At 48.1% G+C, this 25,215-nt stretch overlaps 1 protein-coding gene across 1 annotated transcript in view; it reads left to right on the top strand.

Moving 5' to 3' along the window:
• Positions 1 to 2,213: 2,213 nt before the first annotated feature.
• The window catches only part of LOC140467037 (metabotropic glutamate receptor 3-like), a 244,433-nt gene continuing 221,431 nt past the window's right edge, over positions 2,214 to 25,215 (top strand). Inside the window, exons 1-2 of the mRNA XM_072563086.1 lie at positions 2,214 to 2,281; positions 2,953 to 3,104. The gene's annotated coding sequence lies outside the window, so the exon portion shown is untranslated. The remainder of the gene's footprint in view (positions 2,282 to 2,952; positions 3,105 to 25,215) is intronic.

Raw genomic sequence — 25,215 nt, 5'->3', positions numbered from 1 at the left:
ACTTTGCCCACCTGTCCTGCTATCTTAAGGGACAGTATACTTGCACAGTAAGGTCTCTCTGATCCCAGGGTCCTAGTGTTCATCCTGTACTTCCTTGCCTTGTTTGTCCTGCCCAGGTGTATCACCTCACATTTTTATTCTATTTGCCACTGATCAGTCCATCTGACCGGTGGAAGTGTGTACTGCAGATGCTGGAGATCAGAGTGTAGATTAGAGTGGTGCTGGAAAAGTTCAGCAGGACAGGCAGCATCCGAGGAGCAGGAAAATCGACGTTTCAGGCAAAAGTCCCCATAGATTTTACTGCTCCTGGATGCTGCCTGACCTGATGTGCTTTTCCAGCACCACACGCGTCCATCTGACCAAGCCATCTAGACCCTTCTGTAATCTTAAGGCTATCCTCTTCATTACTTACCACGCCACCAATTTTCATACCAGCTGCAAACTTACTGATCAATCCTCCTACATTGAAATCGGCATCGTTTAGATATTCCACAAACAACAAGGGCTGCTGGATCATTAATCCCTGTGGAACTCCGTGGACACACACTCCCAATCACAAACATCACCCACCGGTTCTGGCCAGTGTGTTAGTCCTGGATAGTTGCTGCTGTGCTGTGACACTGTTCAGTGTTACTGACCTCCCTCTTGACCTGGTTACAGTACCGCCCTGTGTCTGACCTTGGTCATCACGAGCTCAATGTGTGTAGATGCTCAAATTATTGTTAAACCCTCGCCTTTGATTTTAATTGCGCACAGATTGATTGTCCATTTTAATTGTAGATGTCTGTGTTTTATTTTTAAAGTTCACGCAATCCACTGAATATTGTATTTCGATCTTTTTTTGTCGGTCACCTCGGAGTGATTTCTGTCCGAGAACCTGGAGCCTTCTGTAAGAATTGCCCGGGTCAAACAAATCCTTGCCCCTCCCTCTGGCTGCGATGTCACGGGCCAATCAATCCTTCAGGAACTCTCCCACAATCCAGCCGCTCCCCCCCAACAAGGCCATGGGGCCAAAGCCTCGACTTGAGGCGCTATATAAATGCACGATGTTGGGTCGGTCTGCGGGTTTGGCTCCAAAACCCTTCCAGGAATTTACATTGCGTCGACCATTTCCTCTCTGTGTCACTGCCTGAAGCCGAGTGACCGTTCGGCCCCTCGAGTCCGTGCTAGAAATGTTTCAAATATTTGGGGGGTATTGGGGGTGAGAGGGAGGGTATAATATTTAAGACGGGAAGTATCAAAACACACCATTAAAGACAGATCCCATTGAAATATTAAAACTGAGAACTGCGTCGGAGCTAAACTGATTTGAAATTTGTTTTCACAGAGAATTTCATGGCCGTGACGAGAAATACTTGGGGACAGACTCTGACCCTCCGCAGCTTTACTCCCGGAGTTAGTTTTTGTTTGTAATTGGACTCACAAAGTACCTGGTTCAGCCCTGGCCGGTTGTTCGCAACTCACCGGTGACGAAAAGGCGGGTTTGTGTGCGCGAAGGTACCAATGGGCTTGATCATCTCTGATTCAATCCCTGAACAATCCTGCCCCAACACCCCCCACCTCCCCCCCCCCGGGCGGGGGGCAAGCTGCCCTGAGAGGGGTCAGAGAGCAGTGATGCTGCTATCCCGTGTGGGTGAGAGAAAGCGGGGGCTGAGCTCCCAGAGCAGCGCCAGGGGCAGGGGTTGGGGCTGGGGGGTGGTCTGAGAGTGTCCCGGAGACTGTGTGAATGAGAGTGTGTGGGGGCATGTCTCGGTATGTCCCCTACACACATACCCAGCATGCACACTCTCACACTCGTGCACACACTCCGACATACACACACTTACTCACACACTCTCACAGAAACTGTCTCACACACAGATTCTCACTCACTCACTCACTCTCACACAGAGACTTACACACACACACTCTCATTGTGTCTCTGGGGGACCCTGTCCCGGCCGGGGCAAATACTGTGCCTGACTCAGTGTGAGCGTGTCCCGGACCCTGACACAGACACAGACACAGACAGAGAGACTGACGGAGACACCTCCCTATCTCTGTCTGTGTGTGTGTGAGAGAGAGAGAGACAGAGAGAGGCGGGAAAGACGCTATAACACTCAGCCTTGGCCAATCAGATCGTGGTTTCCCAGGTAACCAGCTGCAGATTGATGCCGGTATCCAGGAGACGGCAGCATCCCCAGCTCCAATGGCCATTCCCCAAATCCATAAAGCTCCGGGTGAACCGCTCCAGCCGCCACTCAGCTCCAGCACAGCCAGGACCCGCTCCCGGTCCGAGCAGGTCAGTCACACCCCCCACCCCCTTCACTCCCCATTCCCCCCACCCCCAACCCTCTCACTCCCCATTCCCCCCACCCCCAACCCTCTCACTCCTCATTCCCCCCAACCCCCACCCCCTCACTCCCTATTCCCCACAACGCCCACCCCCTCATTCCCCCCACCCCCTCATTCCCCATTCCCCCCACCCCTCACTCCCATTCCCCACCCCGGGGGATGCTCACTGAGACACCCCTCTCACTCCCGGGACTGGCCCCATCACCCAACAGCCTGCCCTTAGCCCAGGAGCTACTTCAACAGCTCCCCCTTCTCCCCCTCCTACCCCCTTCTCCCCCGCCTTCTCTCCCTCTCCTTTCCCTTCTACCCCCTCCTACCCCTTTACCCCATCCTGTTCCCTTCTCCCCTCCTTTCCTCTCCTCTCCCCTCCTTTCCCATCTCCCTCCCCTCTTTTTCCTTCTCCCCTCCTTTCCCCTCTCCTCCATCCTGTTCCCCATCCCCTCCCCTCCCTTTCCCTTCTCCCCCTCCCCTCCTTTCCCCTCTCCCCCTCCCCTCTTTTCCCATCTGCCCCCTCCTTTCTCCTCTGCCCCCTCCCCTCTGTCCCCCGGTAAGTTACTGTTGCGAGTGAGCGGAGGAGACGGGGCTGAGTTGAATTGATGTTCTTGTGTGATGTCCCAGGGCGGAGGGTCCGCACCGAGATCAGGAATTCGCTCCGAGTTGGCTTTGGCGAACCGGGGATCGGACTGTGCGCTCAGCCATTCCCAATAAGGAGCTACAGAGTAACCGCAGGAACACCGGGCTCCTAGCACAACCAGCAGAATGAATAATCGGTAAGACCTTACAACTTTAATATGTAACAGAGTTTGCATTTGTCCTGAACAATCTGAATGTTAATAATGACAAGTGCTGAAGCTGAACAATACACTCAATTTCAAACCTATGCAGAAGACCTGACAATCCCCTGTTAAAGATGCTTTCTTTATTAGACTTAGAGACATTTGGAGATTGATTCTCGAGCATTAGCAATGCAATACTCCTTTGATGTCTTCAGCGAACGCTGCAAATGTCTTTGTAGAATCTCGTGGTTAAAATTTTCTGATATTTGAACGATCCTTACATTTCAATTCCGCGCAACGTGAAGCCAAATCAACGGGACATCAAGCGACTAGAGCGGGTTACCTTCTGAACTCTGTCGCTTTGTCCAGTAATATCTCAGGGCGATATTAACATTACGAGGTGAAAGAGTTACCCTCGATTTCGAGCTCATCCCTGTTTAATAACTGACATCTCATATTGCTAAAGACATTCTTTGTTAGCAGTTGCCTGTACTAATGGCTAAATTTATATCATTTTTACAATGTCTGCTTCCGTTGCTGTATTATAACACTCTGAAACCTGTGCCCCTAAGGGGGCAGGGCAACTGAAATTGCTTATTAAAATGAGCACTTCGCTTCTGGTTTATTTGACTGATTAATTAATAAATCAAGGTAATTTGGTCCTGGTAGATGCGAGTTACTTTCAGTGATTACTTGACATGTTGTGCAAATAGGCAAATTGAGACATTGAACATGTTTCGTTCAATTATTTTACCCTGAAAATAAAACATGATCGGCCAGGAATATCTGGGACTTCTGGGACTAAGAATCAGGAATTCTAAGCAAATACTGGCTTGCTGTTGCTCTGTTATTCTATCTGGATGTAAAGGCAGGAATACAAGACTCCCTCTGGTTGCTGTCTATAATATCAGAAAGCCTGGATAATAAAACATTGTTGTTATAAAGGGGTATGATCAGGATCCTAAAAGTGTTTCACAAACATCATTCTGTAACGCCGGACTCTATCCATTTTAGTGTTTAAATCTTCTCAGGAATGCAGCATCTCCAATCAGTTCATTTCCAATCCTTATACCTTTAACAACATTTTCATTACCCGACCAGCCCCTGTTTCAGAAACTTCTGCTGGTCTGATCTTGGATTTCTTTGATCTCAGAGTGGTTCAGTGCCAGCATGATAAGCAGTGAATGCTCTCTCTACCGCAGCAGTGGAGAATGAGGGAAAAGCATTGAAACAAAGGTTTAGGATGAGTTAAGGAATGTATAATTTGTATAGCATTCTCAAAGCATTTGAATCTTTTATCATTCTTCAAAATCAATATTCAGTTTGGTTTAGATTATGGAATGTGCTTTTCTATTCTGCTGCTCCGATTTATGAAGAACTTGAGGCAGCATATTATTAGAATCTTCGGCAGTGAAGATAATGAACTAGTCACTACATTTTTCTTTACATCTACATTGTCATGTTAAATTGTGGTTTCTATCTATTTGTACAGTGCTTTGACTGTTTCACAGAAGCACTAACCTTTCAATGTTCCTTTCTCATTCATGGAGCTACAGCGGGTGCAGTTCCCTCATGTTGTTATCCATTGGATACTATATAAAAGAGTGACAGAGATAGCACTGTAACAATAACTCACTGCACAGAATGTGTTTGTCAAAGATTTGGTCAGGCTACGATTTGTGAAAAGAGCCTGGGTTAGAATAGGATCTGAATAAAATGATCATTTACTTTTATTTCAGTGACAGATGTCACTGGATAACGTGCAATTAACTCTCATCTTACGCAATATAACACATTAGTACATGTGGATTTATTGATTTTAAGACAGCTTCATCAAAGTCTAAACCTTGTAGGCATGACCTGAACTGCCTTGCATGAAAAGAAACTCTTCTGCTTCTACTAATGTGACTAAGGTGGGCTTAACGAAATGGTTAGGAAATCAACAAGCTGTGTGTACTTACCTTCTGAGCTATATAAATTAAGAAGACACAAGGTTTGAATCTTAATTAGTGCTGAATAAGCTTCCATCAGTTAGGAATCCAGCCTCAAGTGACTGTCTGTGCACATTCTCCCAGTGTCTGCGTGGGTTTCCTCCGGGTGCTCCGGTTCCTCCCACAGTCCAAAGATGTGCAGTTAGGTGAATTGGCCATGCTAAATTGCCCGTAGTGTTCAGGGATGCATGGGTTAAGTGGATTAGTCATGGGAAATGCAGGGTTATAGGGTAGGGAGTAGGAGGGTTGGAGTGGATTTGTTGGGCTGAATGGCCTGTTTCCACACTGAAGGGGTTCTATAAAAAACAGTGACTGCAAAGAGGAAATGACTGACCTCAGTGAGTGTTTTGCTGAGAGGCAAATGGATCAGAATTCCTCTCGGATTGCTATCCCAGTTGGAAAGTAATCTGTGCATAGAAGGGGAGGACAACTTGGGCTTAGCTCTGATGCCTCACAAGTCAAATAGACTGGACCTGATTGTGTATGAATAGTAATCACTTGGCTGATTTAGCAAGATGGCTGGGGTCGGCGGGGTGCTGGCCCCTGGGACAACAATAGAGCAGGGAGAACTGGATGCTGCTGAACTAGGTAAGTTGAAGAGAAATTAATGACAGAAACAGCTCTGGTCACACAGTGCATTAGAACAGCCTGGTAAAGACATGGAGCGCACGGCCCTCTGAAAAACATGCAGCATTCCTTCCAAAGACGACAGAACATCTTGTCCAAAAAAAAAACAAAGAACTGCGGATTCTGGAAATCTGAAACAAGAACAGAAATTGCTGGAGAAACTCAGCAGGTCTGGCAGCATCTGTGGAGAGAAAGAGTTAAAGTTTTGGATCTAAAGATCCTTCATCAGAATGTGTTCTATGCTTCTCCTAATGGAGCTTTCTTCAAATTTAGTTCTTTATTCCTGAATATGTGTTAAGACAAAATCCAAATGCCTAAATCTTCAGACCCTGATTGTCTGCAGTATGTATATGCATTGGGCTGTGGTTCCCTATGTGTTTAAATACAGTATCAAAAATCCCCAAGTCACAGGGACTGGCAGGATAGAAGGTCTCGGGGTCTGGCCATATATTATGATGACCTCTCTCCCTTCTTTGTACAGCCCTATGTCCAGCCCTTCAATGTCTTTAAACCTGTTATCAACACAGACAACGCTGGACATTCATGATGGGTCTGTCAGCAATTGTGGAGAGAAAGAGAACTAATGGTTTAGTTCTAGATGTTTTTCTGCTGTGTATTTCCAGGATTTTCTGTTTATTTCAGATTCCCAGCATCCAAAATATTTTGCCTTTTATCTTTGAAAGTGCAGTTCCTCCCAAATCCGTTCTCATCTTTCCTGGAGTTGGTTAAACCCTTCTAATCCAAACTTCAGGACTTGTCAGAGTGTCGAGGTACCTCTGATCAACATCCTAGATGATGATGATGGATAGTGTGATGGTGGTAACCCATTCCCCCTTCATCCTTCTCAACCTTCTTGCAGTCTTTGACATGGTGAGCACACAATCGTCTTCCAATATCTCTCCACTGTAGCTGTGTCTGGGACTGGGGCAGTTCCATTCTTATCCATCTGATCATGGCCAGAGAATGATTTGTGATGGTTTTTCTTCCAGCCCCTGCACTGTTTCTGCTGGTGTCCCCTAAAAGGTGATCCTTGGCCCCACCATTCTACCCTTGTTGGTATTATCTGAAAAGCACAGTGAGAATCTTCACTTGTTCCCGATGATAACCAGCTCTGCTCAGTAGTATCTCTCTCTGTCCCTCCACTGTTGCTAAAATATCAGACTGATTACCCAGCATCTACTACTGGCTGAGCACAAATTTTCTTTTGTTAAATATTAACACAGTGTTTCATATTCAAGACCTCACAACTGTTTCTTTCTACCACCCCAACTCGTCATCCGCTGATTAGATTACTTACAGTGTGGAAACAGGCCCTTCGGCCCAACAAGTCCACACCGCCCCGCCGAAGCACAACCCACCCATACCCCTACATTTACCCCTTACCTAACACTACGGGCAATTTAGCATGGCCAATTCACCTGACCTGCACATCTTTGGAATGTGGGAGGAAACCGGAGCACCCGGAGAAAACCCACGCAGACACAGGGAGAATGTGCAAACTGAGGCAGGAATTGAACCCAGGTCTCTGGTGCTGTGAGGCAGCAGTGCTAACCACTGTGCCACCGTGCCGCTGCTTAAACCCTTATTCATAGCTGCACAAAGTCTTAACTAGATTATTCCAAAACACTCCAAAAATCTCTCACATTTTACCCTCCGTAAACTTGAGGTCATCCAAAAGTATGTCGCCCTTGCCTGAATTGACAGCAAGCCCTTTCACCTTCGTGCTCTGCTACATTGGCTTCTGGTTGTAATTTTGAAGTTTTCTTCCTTGTTTTCAAATCCCCCTATCACCTCACTTCTTCCCAAAGTCTGTTACAACCAGACAACAGGTAAGGTTTCCAACTTTTTACACTTCCAGAAGGGCACCCAAATTGTTAAGGTCTAGGTGAGGAGGGATGAATTGTCTCCCCTTTCTTATACACCTGTCCCTTGGTTGGTTATAACATGATTAACTTGACAAAGATTCCTCCATTGTATTTGTCTTTATCCCAGAACAAATATGTTTTAAAAAGAAACCAGTTCAACCAGCTTTCTAGAGTTACTGTTAAGAGTGATTTTTAGCTATCAGGCAGGGAGGAAAGGGTCGTGTGAAGGAGCCGTGGTTTAATAAGGAGTTGGAATCCCTTGTTAAATGGAAGAGGGCGGCCTTTGTAAAGATGAGGCGTGAAGGTTCAATAGGGGCGATTGAGAGTTATAAGGTAGCCCGGAAGGACCTGAAGAGAGAGCTAAGAGCAGCAAGGAGGGGACATGAAAGGTCCTTAGTTGGTAGGATTAGGGAAAACCCTAAGGCTTTCTATAGGTATGTTAGGAATAAAAGAATGACTAGGGAAGGAATAGGTCCAATCAAGGATAGTAATGGGAAGTTGCGTGTGGAGGCTGAAGAGATTGGGGAGGCGCTGAATGAATACTTTTCGTCAGTATTCACTCAGGAACAGGACATTGTTGTCGATATGAATACTGAGGCACGAATAAGTAGAATGGATGGCTTTGAGATATGTAGAGAAGAGGTGTTGGAAATTCTGGCAAGGGTGAAAATAGATAAGTCCCCTGGGCCTGATTGCATTTATCCTAGGATTCTCTGGGAAGCAAGGGAGGAGATTGCAGAGCCATTGGCCTTGATTTTTGTGTCCTCTTTGTCTACAGGAGTAGTGCCAGAGGACTGGAGGCTAGCAAACGTGGTTCCCTTGTTCAAGAAGGGGAGTAGGGATAATCCTAGTAACTATAGGCCAGTGAGTCTCACTTCTGTTGTGGGCAAAGTCTTAGAGAGAATTATAAGGGATAGGATTTATGCACATCTGGATAAGAATGATGTGATCAAGGATAGTCAGCATGGTTTTGTGAAGGGCAGGTCGTGCCTCACAAACCTTATTGAATTCTTTGAGAAGGTGACGAAGGAGGTAGATGAGGGGAAAGCGGTAGATGTAGTATATATGGATTTTAGTAAGGCGTTTGATAAGGTCCCCCATGGTAGGCTACTGCAGAAAATACAGAGATATGGCATTGAGGGTGAGTTGGAGGTTTGGATTAGGAATTGGCTCTCTGGAAGAAGACAGAGGGTAGTAGTTGATGGCAAAGATTCATCTTGGAGTGCCGTCACTAGTGGTGTTCCGCAAGGATCTGTTTTGGGACCATTGCTGTTTGTCATTTTTATAAATGACCTGGAGGAAGGGTTAGAAGGTTGGGTGAGCAAGTTTGCGGATGATACGAAAGTCGGAGGAGTTGTAGACAGTGAGGAAGGATATGGCAGGTTACAGCGGGATATAGAGAAGCTGCAGAGCTGGGCAGAAAGGTGGCAAATGGAGTTCAATGTAGCTAAGTGTGAAGTGATTCACTTTGGTAAGAGTAATAAAAAGATGGATTACTGGGCTAATGGTAGACTACTTGGTAGTGTGGAAGAGCAGAGGGATCTTGGTGTCCATGTACACAGATCTCTGAAAGTTGCCACCCAGGTAAATAGTGCAGTGAAGAAGGCATATGGCGTACTGGCTTTTATTGGTAGAGGAATTGAGTTCCGGAGTCCTGAGGTCATGCTGCAGTTGTATAAGACTCTGGTGCGGCCGCTTCTGGAATATTGTGTGCAGTTTTGGTCGCCATACTATAGGAAGGATGTGGAGGCACTGGAACGGGTGCAGAGGAAGTTTACCAGGATGTTGCCTGGTATGGTAGGAAGATCCTATGAGGAAAGGCTGAGGCACTTGGGGTTGTTTTCTTTGGAGAAAAGAAGGTTTAGGGGTGATTTGATAGAGGTGTACAAGATGATTAGGGGGTTAGATAGGGTTGACAGTGAGAACCTTTTTCCGCGTATGGAGTCAGCTATTACAAGGGGGCATAGCTTTAAATTAAGGGGGGGTAGATATAGGACTGATGTTAGGGGTAGGTTCTTCACTCAGCGAGTCGTAAGATCATGGAATGCCCTGCCAGTAGCAGTAGTGGACTCTCCCTCTTTATGGGTATTTAAGCGGGCATTGGATAGGTATATGGAGGATAGTGGGTTAGTGTAGGTTAGGTGGGCTTTGATCGGCGCAACATCGAGGGCCGAAGGGCCTGTACTGCGCTGTATTGTTCTATGTTCTATGTTCTATGTTCTAAAGCATATAATGAAATAACATTGTACACACACACATGCACATACTACAAAACAAATCCTAAAAAGATAAAAGAGGTACAGATCAGCTATTAGGGTGGTATGTGAAGAGTAAATAGTGAACTAGTGACATTTGAACAGTTGATTTTGGGATTCTTCACGTTGCTGTTTGTTGGAATCCTTTAACATTTGTTTCTTCCTGAGGCTGGTTAGCTGGCAGCACTCAACTCACTTCTTTTGCCCTTTTTCCTTGATTTGTTGATTGGTTTCTAGTGAGAGGATCCTTTTGCCTGCAATGCAGGGTGACATGTGGCCAGTTCTTTGTCTGTGACCAATTCGGTACACAAGCACTTGAAACCCCTTTAGTACACGATGGTACTCCCTAAATCTAATGCTGCCCCTTTCTCTACCTCTGCCCCTGTCTTTCTCACTCTCTTCCTTTAAGACATAAAACAGACTTCTATGACCAAGGTTTTGTCCATCTGATCTCACAATTTTGTTTTTCTGTGGCTCTGTGTCGTACTGTTTTATCATAGTCCTAAGAAAAAGATTCTGGAATTATGTTATATTAAAGACATTACAGGAGTTGTTAAATTGTTGAGACTAACATGTTAAACTAAACATGGGATTAGGAGTAGTGTGCTTTCATGGATGGGGAACTGATTAGCAGACAGGAAACAAAAGGTAGGGATGAACGGGTCCTTTTCCAAATGGCAAGCAGTAGCTAGTGGGGCACTGCAAAGATGATCCAACTATTGACAATATTTATCACTGGGAGAAAGTGAGGACTGCAGATGCTGGAGATCAGAGCTGAAAAATGTGTTGCTGGAAAAGCACAGCAGGTCAGGCAGCATCTAAGGAACAGGAGCTGCAATCTTCTTCCCAACCTCTCCACCCCCACACCCTCTCCGGCCTATCACCCTCACCTTAACCTCCTTCCACCTATCGCATTCCCAACGCCCCTCCCCCAAGTCCTTCCTCCCTACCTTTTATCTTAGCCTGCTTGGCACACCTTCCTCATTCCTGAAAAAGGGCTTATGCCCGAAACGTCGATTCTGCTGCTCCTTGGATGCTGCCTGACCTGCTGCGCTTTTCCAGCAACACACTTTTCAGCAATATTTATCATTGATTTAGATGTATGAACCAAATGTAGTGTCTCCAAGTTTGGAGACTACACAAAGCTGGGTGGGAGAATGGAGTGGAATGGCACAGTGGCTCCATGGTTAGCACTGCTGCCTCATAGCACAGGGCTTCTCCTGCTCCATAACAATTCTGAGAGTTCCTCTGCTTGACACACTAATTGATTTTGTTTTTACTGAGGTCAATTCTTGGAAATCAGTTGTTCAGTTTGACAATCCAAAAGAGATCTCCATGTGCTGGACTGATTGTAGAATTGACGAAGCTGCCTAATTCACAATCAAACGTGGATATGGCAGTAAATTCACTTCAAACGTTGTAAAGATCTCGTGCAAGAGCAATTTCTTTTTTAGCTCCTGTTTCAACCAAGTCTTTCCAGTTCTGTGATTTCAAAGCTATCATATATAGTTGTAATGTCTCATCTTGTTTTATTACCACTTCGACAGTTAGTTTTAATGATTTTAAGCACTGGATTTTGATTGGTGCAGTTAAGATGTTTTTAGCCAATTTTTTTCCTCACAACAAGAAGTGAGTGTTGGCAACAGATGTCATGAAAGATAATCTGTGGGTTGAGCTGATACTTAACGTGGAGCTTGTATTCCTGTAATGTGAGTTTCTAACACTCAGTTTGTGTAGATGTGGATTAACAAGCTCACTCATGATCTGTGATCGGTTAGGATTTCAAACTCGCATCATTATAAATAGACAAAAATCTAAAATACCCTTTTGCAATTGAGAATTCTTCTTCCTCTGTTTGTGAATAAGGTTACTCCAAGTGCACTACCAATCTGCTTACTATTGTGACAATTGTTTTAGCCATTCATGGGATATTGGCACCACTTGCTGGGCCAGCAATTATTGCCCATTCCAAATTACCCAGAGGGCAATTAAGAGTCACCACATTGCTGTGGGTCTGGAGTCACATGTAGACCAGGCCAGGTAAGGATGGCAGATTCCCTCCGTGAAGATATTAATAATCATCACAGGTATTGTTTATGAGACCAGATTTAATTCCAGATTTATCAATTGAGTTTAAAATTCAGCAGCTGCCATAGTGAGATTTGAACCCATATTCCACAAGCACTAGCCTTGGCCTCTGAGTTACCAGTCAAGGTTAGAGTGATGCTGGAAAAGCACAGCAGGTCATGCAGCATCTGAGGAGCAGAAAAGCAGAAGGCCTTCATCAGGAATCTCCAGCATCTCCTTACTTTCACCTCTGATTTACCAGTCTAATGTGCCTCTGAGTCTGCAACTTAGAAGGTAGTTATTTCTGCAGAAGGTAGACACAATCCTCCGAAAGGATTTATATTTGAAGCCTAGGTTTCTTATTTTGTATTATCGTCATCATCATTGTGAGGTTCTTGGGACAGAAATACCTAGGACTGTATCTTACAGCTTTGTTCGCTAAGTATCAGTTTTATTGAGTTCACCCTGGAGATCTCTATGACTCTCTGAGGCCAGGTGAGACCTCTTGAAGTATGTTACAAACTCATCTCACCAACAATTGACCTTGCCCCTATGGCACCACTCCTGTAGGATTCTCGAGCCATTGTACTACCTGTCATTCCTGGAAATACTCTCTCCACTGCTGAGATTTCCTGGAATTCACCGAATCCTGGTGCCAAGTTTAACAGCCCATCATGCACCTGGACAAGCACTGTCAGTCAGGAACTGCCCAGCATGGTTCCTGGCATTTACCCAGAACATGGCAGACCAGGAGAAATATGGTCCTTGCCTTGTGGTCAGGGACCTGGAGATCCTCATGGACGGGTGGCATTCTCTTTTCCCAAGACAAGATCACAACACCAGACCATGCCCACCTGAACCAAGGTTGCCATCCTGGGTGCCACGATGGTTCAGTGGTTAGCACTGCTGCTTCACAGCACCAGGGTCCCAGGTTCAATTCCAGCCTTGGGCGACTGACTGTGTGGAGTTTGCACATTCTCTCTGTGTCTGCGTGGGTTTCCTCCAGGTGCTCCGGTTACCTCCCACAGTCACAAAGATGTGCAAGTCAGGTGAATTGGCCATGGTAAATCGCCTGTAGTGCTAGGTGCATTCGTAAGAGGGAAATGTGTCTGGGTGGGTTACTCTTCAGAGGGTCGGTGTGGACTGGTTGGGCCGATGAGCCTGTTTCCACACTGTAGGGAATCTAATGTAGTCAGTCCAATCCCAGTCTTTAGGAGGAATGTCCATCAGTCGAGGAGTAAGGTCAATGATCTTCAGTCCACCTACGTAAATACCACTACATTCTCATGATACCTTACATTTTCTTCATAACTACCATTGTACCCAACTCCCAACATGGCATATGCTCTACTGCTGTTGCTGGCAACATCTTTCCCACTCGCCCTCACCCACCCCAAACCCGAACACCACTAACCCTCCTTGCCTGTCTTTGTGGTCCACTTACTCACTCAGGACCTCTCCCTCACCTGTACCAACAGTAACACCTGTGTCACCTACTTTCAGCCCACTCATTACCTGCCTTCTCACAGTCTCTGAAGAAAACGGCCCCCAGGAGGGGGAGAGAGTCAAGACACAAGCTGACCTGCCTGACATTTGGCTTCTCCCTTATCATGTGAACAGCGTCCTGACTCGGGCCACCCACAGTACTTTACCAACCAAGATCCAGCCTCCAGACTGACCGTGTACTAACCCCCAGACTGACCATGTCCTAGTTCCAGACTGACCGTGTTCCATACCCCAGACTGACCATGTCCCCACCTCCAGACTGACCATGTCCCAGCCCCCAGACTGACCATGTCCCAGCCCCCAGACTGACCGTATCCCATACCCCAGACTGACCGTGTTCCATACCCCAGACTGACCATGTCCCCACCTCCAGACTGACCATGTCCCAGCCCCCAGACTGACCATGTCCCAGCCCCCAGACTGACCGTATCCCATACCCCAGACTGACCGTATCCCATACCCCAGACTGACCGTGTTCCATACCCCAGACTGACCATGTCCCCACCTCCAGACTGACCATGTCCCAGCCCCCAGACTGACCATGTCCCAGCCCCCAGACTGACCGTATCCCATACCCCAGGCTGACCGTATCCCATACCCCAGGCTGACCGTGTCCCTACCCCAGACTGACCATGTCCCCCCCTCCAGACTGACCATGTCCCAGCCCCAGACTGACCATGTCCCCAACTCCAGACTGACCATGTCCCAGCCCCAGATTGACCATGTCCCAGCCCCCAGACTGACCGTATCCCATACCCAAGGCTGACCGTGTCCATACCCCAGGCTGATCGTATCCCAGCCCCAGGCTGACCGTATCCCAGCCCCAGACTGACTGTATCCCAGCCCTAGACTGACTGTATCCCAGCCCTAGACTGACTGTGTCCCAGCTCCAGACTGACCGTGTCACATACCCCAGACTGACTGTGTCCATATCCCAGATTGACCATGTCCCAGCATCAGACTGAATGTGTCCATACCCCAGACTGATCATGTCCATACCCCAGGCTGACCGTATCCCAGCCCCAGACTAAACATGTCCCAGCCCCCAGACTGACCGTATCCCAGCCCCCAGACTGACCGTATCCGATCCCCAGACTGACCGTGTCCCAGCCCCCAGACTGACCGTGTCCCAGCCCCCAGACTGACCGTGTCCCAGTCCCCAGACTGACCGTGTCCCATACCCTAGACTAACCATATCCCAATCCCCAGACTTACCATGTCCCAGCCCCCAGACTGACCATGTACCAGTCCCCAGACTGACCGCATTGGAGCCACAGACTGACCGTGTCCCAGCCCCCAGACTGACTGTGTCCCAGCCCCCAGACTGACCGTGTCCCAGCCCCCAGACTGACCATGTCCCAGCCCCCAGACTGACCGTGTCCCAGTCCCCAAACTGACCATGTCCATACCCCAAGCTGACCATGTCCATATCCCAGGCTGACCGTGTCCCAGCCCCCAGACTTACCGTGTCCCAGCCCCCAGACTGACCATGTACCAGTCCCCAGACTGACCGCATTGGAGCCACAGACTGACTGTGTCCCAGCCCCCAGACTGACTGTGTCCCAGCCCCCAGACTGACTGTGTCCCAGCCCCCAGACTGACCGTGTCCCAGCCCCCAGACTGACCGTGTCCCAGCCCCCAGACTGACCGTGTCCCAGCCCCCAGACTGACCGTGTCCCAGTCCCCAGACTGACCGTGTCCCATACCCTAGACTAACCGTATCCCAATCCCCAGACTTACCGTGTCCCAGTCCCCAGACTGACCATGTACCAGTCCCCAGACTGACCGCATTGGAGCCACAGACTGACCGTGTCCCATCTCCAGACTGACCGTGTCCATACCCCAGACTGACAATGTCCCAGCACCAGACTGACAATGTCCCAGCACCAGACTGACCATGTCCCAGACCCCAGACTGACCGTGTCCATACCCCAGACTGAATGTATCCCAGCCCCAGACTGACCATATCCCAGCCCCAGACTAACAGTGTTCCGTACCCCAGACTGACCGTATCCCAGCCCCAGACTGACCGTATCCCAGCCCCCAGACAGACCGTGTCCCAGCCCCCAGACTGACCGTATCCCAGCCCCCAGACAGACCGTGTCCCAGCCCCCAGACTGACCGTATCCCAGCCCCCAGACAGACCGTGTCCCAGCCCCCAGACTGACCGTGTCCCATACCCCAGACTGACCGTGTCCCATACCCCAGACTGACCGTGTCCCAGCCCCCAGACTGACCGTGTCCTTACCCCAGACTGACCGTGTCCATACCCCAGACTGACCATGTCCTTACCCCAGACTGATCGTGTCCCTACCCCAGGCTGACTGTGTCCATACCCCAGACTGACCGTATCCCAGCCCCCAGACTGACCGTGTCCCTACCCCAGGCTGACTGTGTCCATACCCCAGACTGACCGTATCCCAGCCCCAGACTAACCATGTCCATACACCAGACTGACCATGTCCATACCCCAGACTGACCGTGTCCCAGCCCCCAGACTGAACATATCTCAGCCCCAGACTGACCGTATCCCAGCCCCAGACTAACCATGTCCCATACCCCAGACTGACTTTGTCCATACACCAGACTGACCATGTCCATACCCCAGACTGACCGTGTCCCTACCCCAGACTGACCGTGTCCCTACCCCAGACTGACAGTGTCCCAAACCCCAGACTGACCATGTCCCATACCCCAGACTGACTTTGTCCATACACCAGACTGACCGTGTCCCAAACCCCAGACTGACCATGTCCATGCCCCAGATTGACTGTATCCCAGCCCCCAGATTGACCATATCCCAGACCCCAGACTGACCGTGTCCCAGCCCCCAGACTGACCATGTCCATACCCTAGACTGACCGTGTCCCAAACCCCAGACTGACCATGTCCATACCCCAGATTGACCATATCCCAGTCCCAAGACTGGCCATGTCCCAGCATCCAGGCTGACCATGTCCAAACTCCAGACTGACCCTGTCCATACCCCAGACTGACCGTATCCCAGCCCCAAACTGACCGTGTCCCTGCCCCCAGACTGACCATGTCCATTCCCCAGACTGACCATGTCCATACCCCAGACTGACCATATCCCAGTCCCAGACTGACCGTATCCCAGCCCAAACTAACCATGTCCCATACCCTAGACTGACCTTGTCCTTACCCCAGACTGACCGTGTCCATACTCCAGACTGACCATGTCCATACCCCAGATTGACCATATCCCAGACCCCAGACTGGCCATGTCCCAGCATCCAGGCTGACCATGTCCAAACTCCAGACTGACCCTGTCCATACCCCAGACTGACCGTATCCTAGTCCCCAGACTGACCGTGTCCATACCCCAGACTGACCGTGTACCAGAATCCAGGCTGACCATGTCCATACTCCAGACTAACCATGTCCCAGTCCCCAGACTGTCCGTGTCCCAGCCCCATGACTGACCGTGTCCTTTACTCCACACAGACTGTGTCCCAGCCCCAGAACGATCATGTCCCAGCCCCAGACTGACTGTGTTCCAGCCCCCAGACTGACTGTGTTCCAGCCCCCAGACTGACCGTGTCCATACCCCAGACTGACCGTGCCCCAGCCCCCAGACTGACCGTATCCATACCCCAGACTGACCGTGTCCCAAACCCCAGACTGACCGTATCCATACCCCAGACTGACCGTGTCCCAAACCCCAGACTGACCGTATCCATACCCCAGACTGACCGTGTCCCAAACCCCAGACTGACCATGTCCATGCCCCAGATTGACCATGTCCATACCCTAGACTGACCGTGTCCCAAACCCCAGACTGACCATGTCCATGCCCCAGATTGACCATATCCCAGTCCCAAGACTGGCCATGTCCCAGCATCCAGGCTGACCATGTCCAAACTCCAGACTGACCCTGTCCATACCCCAGACTGACCGTGTCCCAACCCCAGACTGACCGTGTTCCAGCCCCCAGACTGACTGTGTTCCAGCCCCCAGACTGACCGTGTCCATACCCCAGACTGACCGTGCCCCAGCCCCCAGACTGACCGTATCCATACTCCAGACTGACCGTGTCCCAGCCCCCAGACTGACTACGTCCATACCCCAGACTGACCGTGTTCCAGCCCACAGACTGATCGTGTCCCATACTCCAGACTGACCGTGTTCCAGCCCACAGACTGATCGTGTCCCATACTCCAGACTGACCGTGTCCCAGCCTCCAGACTGACCGTGTCCCAGCCTCCAGACTGACCGTGTCCTAGCCCCCAGGCTGACCGTGTCCATACTCCAGACTGACCGTGTCCCAGCCCCCAGGCTGACCGTGTCCATACCCCAGACTGACCGTGTCCCAGCCCCAAACTGACCATGCCTCAGCCCCCAGACTGACCATATCCTAGCCCCTGGACTTGTATTGGAAGCTGCCCATGACTGACTGAGGGGGTGGGGAGCTGCTGACCGGTTTCATTGCTGCACTTCTGTGGTAATAGTCACATGGCAATAGAATACAGTGAGCATTGTATCTCTGGCTGAGGGGCAAGGCACAAGAGTCACAACAAGGTATCCAGTCGGTTCAAACAGATCCTTCCTGGAGTTTCCCCTTTTGGGGAATGCCATATCTTAGATGGACAATTCTAAGAAATAATTTCCAAAACTTAGGACGAAGGAATTAAAGCATCAAGTCATGCCACATGTGGCACTACATTTGACAGTAATTTAGGAACATATCCGTTTTTTCAATCATCATAAGACCTTAAGACACAGGAGCAGAAATTAGACCATTCAGCCCATCAAGTCTGCTCTGCCATTCAGTCATGGCTGATTATTGTATCCGTTGCTCCCGATGAGGTCTCCTCTACGCTGGGGAGACTGGGCGCCTCCTAGCAGAGTGCTTTAGGGAACATCTCCGGGACACCCGCACCAATCAACCACACCGCCCCGTGGCCCAACATTTCAACTCCCCCTCCCACTCTGCCGAGGACATGGAGGTCCTGGGCCTCCTTCACTGCCGTTCCCTCACCACCAGACGCCTGGAGGAAGAACGCCTCATCTTCCACCTCGGGCATCAATGTGGACTTCAACAGTTTCCTCATTTCTCCTTCCTCCACCTCACCCTCGTTCTAAACTTCCAGCTCAGCACTGTCCCCATGACTTGTCCGGACTTGTCCGACCTGCCTATCTCCTTTTCCACCTATCCACTCCACCCTCTCCTCCTTGACCTATCACCTTCATCTCCTCCCCCACCCACCCATTGTACTCTATGCTACTCTCTCCCCACCCCCACCCTCCTCTAGCTTATCTCTCCACGCTTCAGGCTCACTGCCTTTATTCCTGATGAAGGGCTTTTGCCCGAAATGTCGATTTCGAACTGCTGTGCTCTTCCAGCACCACTAATCCAGAATCTGGTTTCCAGCATCTGCAGTCATTGTTTTTACCTTTGTGATAAGTTTCTCAACCCCATTCTCCCGCTTTTTCTCTGTAACCCTTGATCCTCTTGATAATCATGAACCTCTCTATCTCAGACTTAAATGTACTCAATGATCCAGCCTCTATAGCCTTCTGTGGCAATGAATTCTATAGATTCCCCACTCTCTGGGTGAAGAAGTTTCTCCTTATCTCCATTCTAAAAGGTTTTCCCTTTACTCAAAGGCTGTGCTCTCTAGTCCTAGATTCTCCTACCAATGGAAACCTCTTCTCAACATCCACTCTATCCAGGCTGTTCAGTATTCTTTATGTTTCAATTAGAAAACCCCTCATCCTTCTAAACTCAATCGAGTATACACCCAGAGTCCTCTAATATTCCTCATATGTTAAACTGTTCATTCCTGGGACCATTGTTGTGAACCTCCTCTGAACACGCCCCAGGGCCAGTACATCCTTGCTGAGATATGGGACCCAAAACTGAGCACAATACTCCAAATGTGTTCTGACCAGAGCCTTATAGAGCCTCAGAAGTACATCCCTGCTTTTTTATTCAAGACCTCTCAAAATAAATGCCATCATTGTATTTGCTTTTTTAACTACTGACTTAACCTGCAAGCTTACCTTGAGAGAATCCTGGACTAGAACTCCCAAATCTCTTTGCATTTTAGATTTCTGAATTTTCTCCCCATTTAGAAAATAGTCCATGCCTGAATTCTTCCCCCCGAAGTGCATGACCTCACACTTTCCCATGTGATACTCCACCTGTCACTTCTTTGCCCACTTCCTAACCTGTCCAAATCCTGCTGCAGTCACCCCACCTCCTCAATGCTACCTATTCCTTTACCTATCTTTATATCATCTGCAAACTTAGCCAGAATGCCCTCAGTTCCTTCATCTAGATCATTAGTGTCTAAAGTGAAAGGTTATGGTCCCAACACTGATCCTTGTGGATCACCACTTGTGGTGATCAGGCTGCTATCCTGAGAGGGACCCTTTTATCCCCATTCTCTGCTTTCTGCCAGACAGCCAAGTTTCTACCCATGCTAGCACCTTGCTCTCACACCATAGGCCCTTATCTTACTCAGTAGACTCCTGTGTGGCACCTTGTCAAAGGACTCTAGAAGTCCAAGTAGATAATATCTATTGGTTCTCCTTGGTCTAACCTGTTGTTACTTCCTCAAAGGATTCCAGCAGATTTGTCAAGCATGACCTCCCCTTGATGAAACCATGCTGACTTTTCCCTATTTTACCACACACTTGAGTATTCAGAAATCTCATCCTTCACAATGGAGTCCAAGATCTTACCCACGGCCAAGATTTTGCTAATCGATCTGTAATTTTCCATCTTTTGCCTCAGTCCCTTTTTCAGCAAGGGTGTCACTTTTGCGGTTTTCCAGCCCTCTGGAACCCTCCATGATGCCGGCAATTCCTGAAAGATCACCACTAATGCCACCTCAATCTCTTCAGCTATGTCCCTTAGAGCTCTGGGGTGTAGTCCATCTGGTCCAGGAAATTTTTCTAGCACCTTCTCCCTGGTGATGGCCACCATACTCAGCTCTGCTCCCTCACTCTTTTGAATATTTGGGATATTACTTGTGTCTTCTACCATGAAGACTGACGCAAAGTAATTATTCAGTGTCTCAGCCATTTCCTTGTTACCTACAACTATCTCTCAGTGTCATTTTCCAGCAGCCCAATGTTCACTTTTGCCTCTCTTTTCCCCTTTACGTATCTAAAGATACTCTTACAGCCTTCCTTTATATTACTGGCTAGATTACCCTCATATTTAATCTTCTCCCACCTTATTTCTTTTTTTGTTGCCCTCTGTTAGTCTTTGTAAGCTTCCCAATCCTCTGGTTTCCCACTGCACTTCGCCACATTATATGCTTTCTCTTTAGCCTTTTTGCTCTCCGTGACTTCCCTAGTCAGCCATGATTGCCTCACCCTCCCTTTATCATCTTTTTCCTGGGATGAATTGCTGCTCTGCCTCCTGAATTACTCCCAAAAACTCCTGTCATTGCTGTTCCACTATCTTTCTTGCTAGGCTCCTCTCTCAGCCAATTCTACCCAGCTCCTCCCTCATGCCTTTATTCAGCTGTAATACTGTTACCTCTGATTCTATCTTCTCCCTCTCAAATTGCAGACTAAATTTGATCATGTTATGATCACTGCTTCCTAAGGGTTCCTTCACCTTAAACTCCCTTATCTAAGAGGAGGCAGGGGTGGCCGTGGCTGATGAGGGAAGTTAAGAAACATATAAAGTTAAAAGAGAAAAAGTATAACGTAGCAAAGGTCGGTGGGAAAATGGAGGACTGGGAAGCTTTTAAAGAACAACAGAGGATTACTAAGAAGGAAATACGCAGGGAATAAATGAGGCACGAAGGTAAACTGGCCAAAAATATAAATGAGGATAGTAAAAGCTTTTTTTAGGTATGTGAAATGGAAAAAAATGGTTAAGACGAACATTGAACCCTTGAAGACAGAAACAGGGGAATATATTACAGGGAACAAAGAAATGGCAGAAGAATTGAATTGGTACTTTAGATCTGTGTTCACTGGGGAAGACACTGCAATCTCCCTGAGGTAACAGTGGCTGAAGGACCTGAACTGAAGGGAATTTATATTAGGCAGGAATTGGTGTTGGAGAGACTGTTAGGTCTGAAGGTTGATAAGTCCCCGGGGCCTGATGGTCTACATCCCATGGTACTGAAGGAGGTGGCTCTAGAAATCGTGGATGCGTTGCTGATTATTTTCCCGAGTTCGATAGATTCGGGATCAGTTCCTGCAGATTCGAGGGTTGCTAATGTTGTCCCACTTTTTAAGAAAGGAGGGAGAGAGAAAGCAGGGAATTATAGATCAGGTAGTCTGACCTCAGTGGTGGGAAAAATGCTCGAGTCAATTATAAAGGACGAAATTACAACACATCTGGATAGCAGTAACAGGATAGGTCAGAGTCAGCATGGATTTATGAAGGGGAAATCATGCTTGACTAATCTTCTGGAATTTTTTGAGGATGTAACTCTGAAGATGGACCAAGGGAGATCCAGTGGATGTAGTGTACCTGGACTTTCAGAAAGCCTTTGATAAAGTCCCACATAGGAGGTTAGTGAGTAAAATTAGGGCACATGGTATTGGGGACAAAATACTGACATGGATTGAAAATTGGTCGGCTGACAGGAAACAAAGAGTATTGATAAACAGCTCCCTTTCGGAATGGCAGATGGTGACCAGTGGGGTACTGCAGGGATCCGTGCTGGGACCACAGCTTTTTACAATATACATTAATGATATAGATGAAGGTATTAAAAGTAATATTAGCAAATTTGCCGATGACACAACGCTGTGTGGCAGAGTGAAATGTGAGGAGGATGTTAGGTGAATACAGGGTGATCTGGGCAGGTTAGGTGAGTGGACAGATGCATGGCAGATGCAGTTTAATCTGGATAAATGTCTGGTTATCCACTTTGGTGGCAAGAACAGGAAGGCAGATTACTACCTCAATGGAGTCAAGTTAGGTAAAGGGGCAGTACAACGAGATCTAGGTGTTCTTGTACATCAGTCAATGAAAGCAAGCATGCAGGTACAGCAGGTAGTGAAGAAAGCTAATAGCATGCTGGCCTTCATAACAAGAGGAATTGAGTATAGAAGCAAAGAGGTTCTTCTGCAGCTGTACAGGGCCCTGGTGAGACCGCACCTGGAATATTGTGTGCAGTTTTGGTCTCCAAATTTGAGGAAAGACATTCTAGCTGTTGAGGGAGTACAGTGTAGGTTCACAAGGTCAATTCCCGGAATGGCGGAACTATCTTACGTTGAAAGATTTTTGACCTGTGCAGTTCCTCAATTCTATCCACGCAGATTTTATACCATCTGACCCTATTTTGTTTCTTACTATTGATTTAGTTTTATTTCTTAATAATAAGGCAACCCCACCCCCTCTGCCCACCTGCAGGATGTATATCCTTGAATTTTAAGCTCCCAATCCTGATCCCCTTGCAGCCATGTCTCTGTGATGCCCACCACGTCATACCTGCTAATTACGACCTGCGCCGCAAGCTCATTTACCTTCGGCCTTATACTGCGTGTATTCCGATATAACACCTTCAGTCGTGTATTAACCGTCCCTCTTCTCATTGTCATTCATTTGTCCAGTGTGCTTGAAGTTTCATTGTTAATCCTTTACAGATACTTTGTCCTATTTGTGTCTGTGCTGGGGATTTTAATAACCTCTCCAGAGTTCTACACTCTTACCTCCTCCTTTAATTCAGGTTTTGTCATTTCCCCTATAACTGAGCACTCCCCCACCCTCCCCCATTTAGTTTAAAGCCCTGTCCTCAGCCCTGGTTATGCGACTCGCTAGGATTCTGATCCCAGCGTGGTTCAGATGAAGACCATCCGATCGGAACAGGTTGCTTCATCCCCAGTACTGGTGCCAATGTCCCATGAACTCAAATCCATTTCTACCACACTAGTCTTTGAGCCAGGCATTTTTCTGCTTAATCTTATTGACCCTGTGCCAATTAGCTCAAGGCTCAGGTAGTAATCCAGAGATTATTACTTTTTTGGTTTTGCTTTTTAATTTAGCACGTAGCTGTTCATACTCCTTTAGCAGAACTTTCTGCCCTAGTTTTATTGATGTCGTTGGTACCTACATGAACTATGATCACTGGATCTTTACCCTCCCACTCCAAACTCCTCTGCTGCCCAGCTGATATCTCGAACCTGAACACTGGGCAGGCAACACAACCTTCAGGACTCTTGGTTCTGCTCACAAGGATCAGTGTCTATACCTCTAACTAGACTATCCCCAATTACAACAAAGTTTCTCTTCTCTCCCCCGACTTGAACGGCTCCCCGCACAACGGTGCTGTGGTCAGTTGGCTCATTCTCCCTGCAGTCCCCATTCCTGTCCACAGAGGGAGCAGAATTCTTGAACCTGTTGGACAAGGACAGAGGCTGAGACTCCTGTAACTCTACCTCCTGGATCCCTCTACCTGCCTCACTCACAGCCACACCTTCCTGTCCCTGACCTCGGACCAAATTAGAGTCAGTTAGTCTAATAGGCATGACTGTCCCCTGAACACAGCATCTAGGTAACTCTCCCCGCCCCTAATGTTTTGCAATGTTTGAAGCTCAGACTCCAGCTCCTAGACTTTGAGCCAGAGTTCTTCCAGTAACCAACATTTACTACAGACATGGTCAATAGACAATAGACAATAGATGCAGGAGTAGGCCATTCTGCCCTTCGAGCCTGCACCGCCATTCAATATGATCATGGCTGATCATTCCTAATCAGTATCCTGTTCCAGCCTTATCTCCATACCCCTTGACTCCACTATCTTTAAGAGCTCTATCCAATTCTTTCTTAAATGAATCCAGAGACTGGGCCTCCGCTGCCCTCTGGGGCAGAGCATTCCACACAGCCACCACTCTCTGGGTGAAGTAGTTTCTCCTCATCTCTGTCCTAAATGGTCTACCCCGTATTTTTAAGTTGTGTCGTCTGGTTCGGCACTCCCCCATCAACGGAAATATGTTCCCTCCTGCCAGAGTGTCCAGTCCTTTCATAATCCTATACGTTTCAATCAGATCCCCTCTCAGTCTTCTAAACTCAAGGGTATACAAGCCCAGTCGCTTCAGTCTTTCCGTGTAAGGCAATCCTGCCATTCCAGGAATTGACCTCGTGAACCTACGCTGCACTCCCTCAATAGCCAGAATGTCTTTCCTCAAATTTGGAGACCAGAACTGTACACAGTACTCCAGGTGTGGTCTCACCAGGGCCCTGTACAGCTGCAGAAGCACCTCTTTGCTTCTATACTCAATCCCTCTTGTTATGAAGGCCAGCATGCTATTAGCCTTCTTCACGACCTGCTGTACCTGCATGCTTGCCTTCATTGACTGGTGGACAAGAACACCCAGATCTCTCTGAACAGCCCCTTTACCTAATTTGATACCATTGAGGTAGTAATCTGCCTTCCTGTTCTTGCCACCAAAGTGGATAACCAGACATTTATCCACATTAAACTGCATCTGCCATGCATCTGCCCACTCACCTAACTTGTCCAGGTCACCCTGTAATCCCCTAACATCCTCATCACATTTCACCCTACCACCTAGCTTTGTGTCATCAGCAAATTTGCTAATGTTATTGCTGATACCATCTTCTATATCATTTACATATATTGTAAAAAGCTGCGGTCCCAGCACGGATCCCTGCGGTACCCCACTGGTCACTGCCTGCCATTTTGAAATGGAGCCGTTAATCACTACCCTTTGTTTCCTATTAGCCAACCAATTCTCTATCCAATCTAGTACTTTGCCCCCAATCCCATGCGCCCTAATTTTACTCACTAACCTCTTGTGTGGGACTTTATCAAAAGCTTTCTGAAAGTCCAGG

The sequence above is a fragment of the Chiloscyllium punctatum genome, chromosome 44 (genome assembly GCF_047496795.1).
Source record: "Chiloscyllium punctatum isolate Juve2018m chromosome 44, sChiPun1.3, whole genome shotgun sequence".
NCBI classification, from domain to species: Eukaryota; Metazoa; Chordata; class Chondrichthyes; order Orectolobiformes; family Hemiscylliidae; genus Chiloscyllium; species Chiloscyllium punctatum.
The sequence above is the reverse complement of the archived record's forward strand: the minus strand, read 5'-3'. Positions and strand labels throughout refer to the sequence as shown.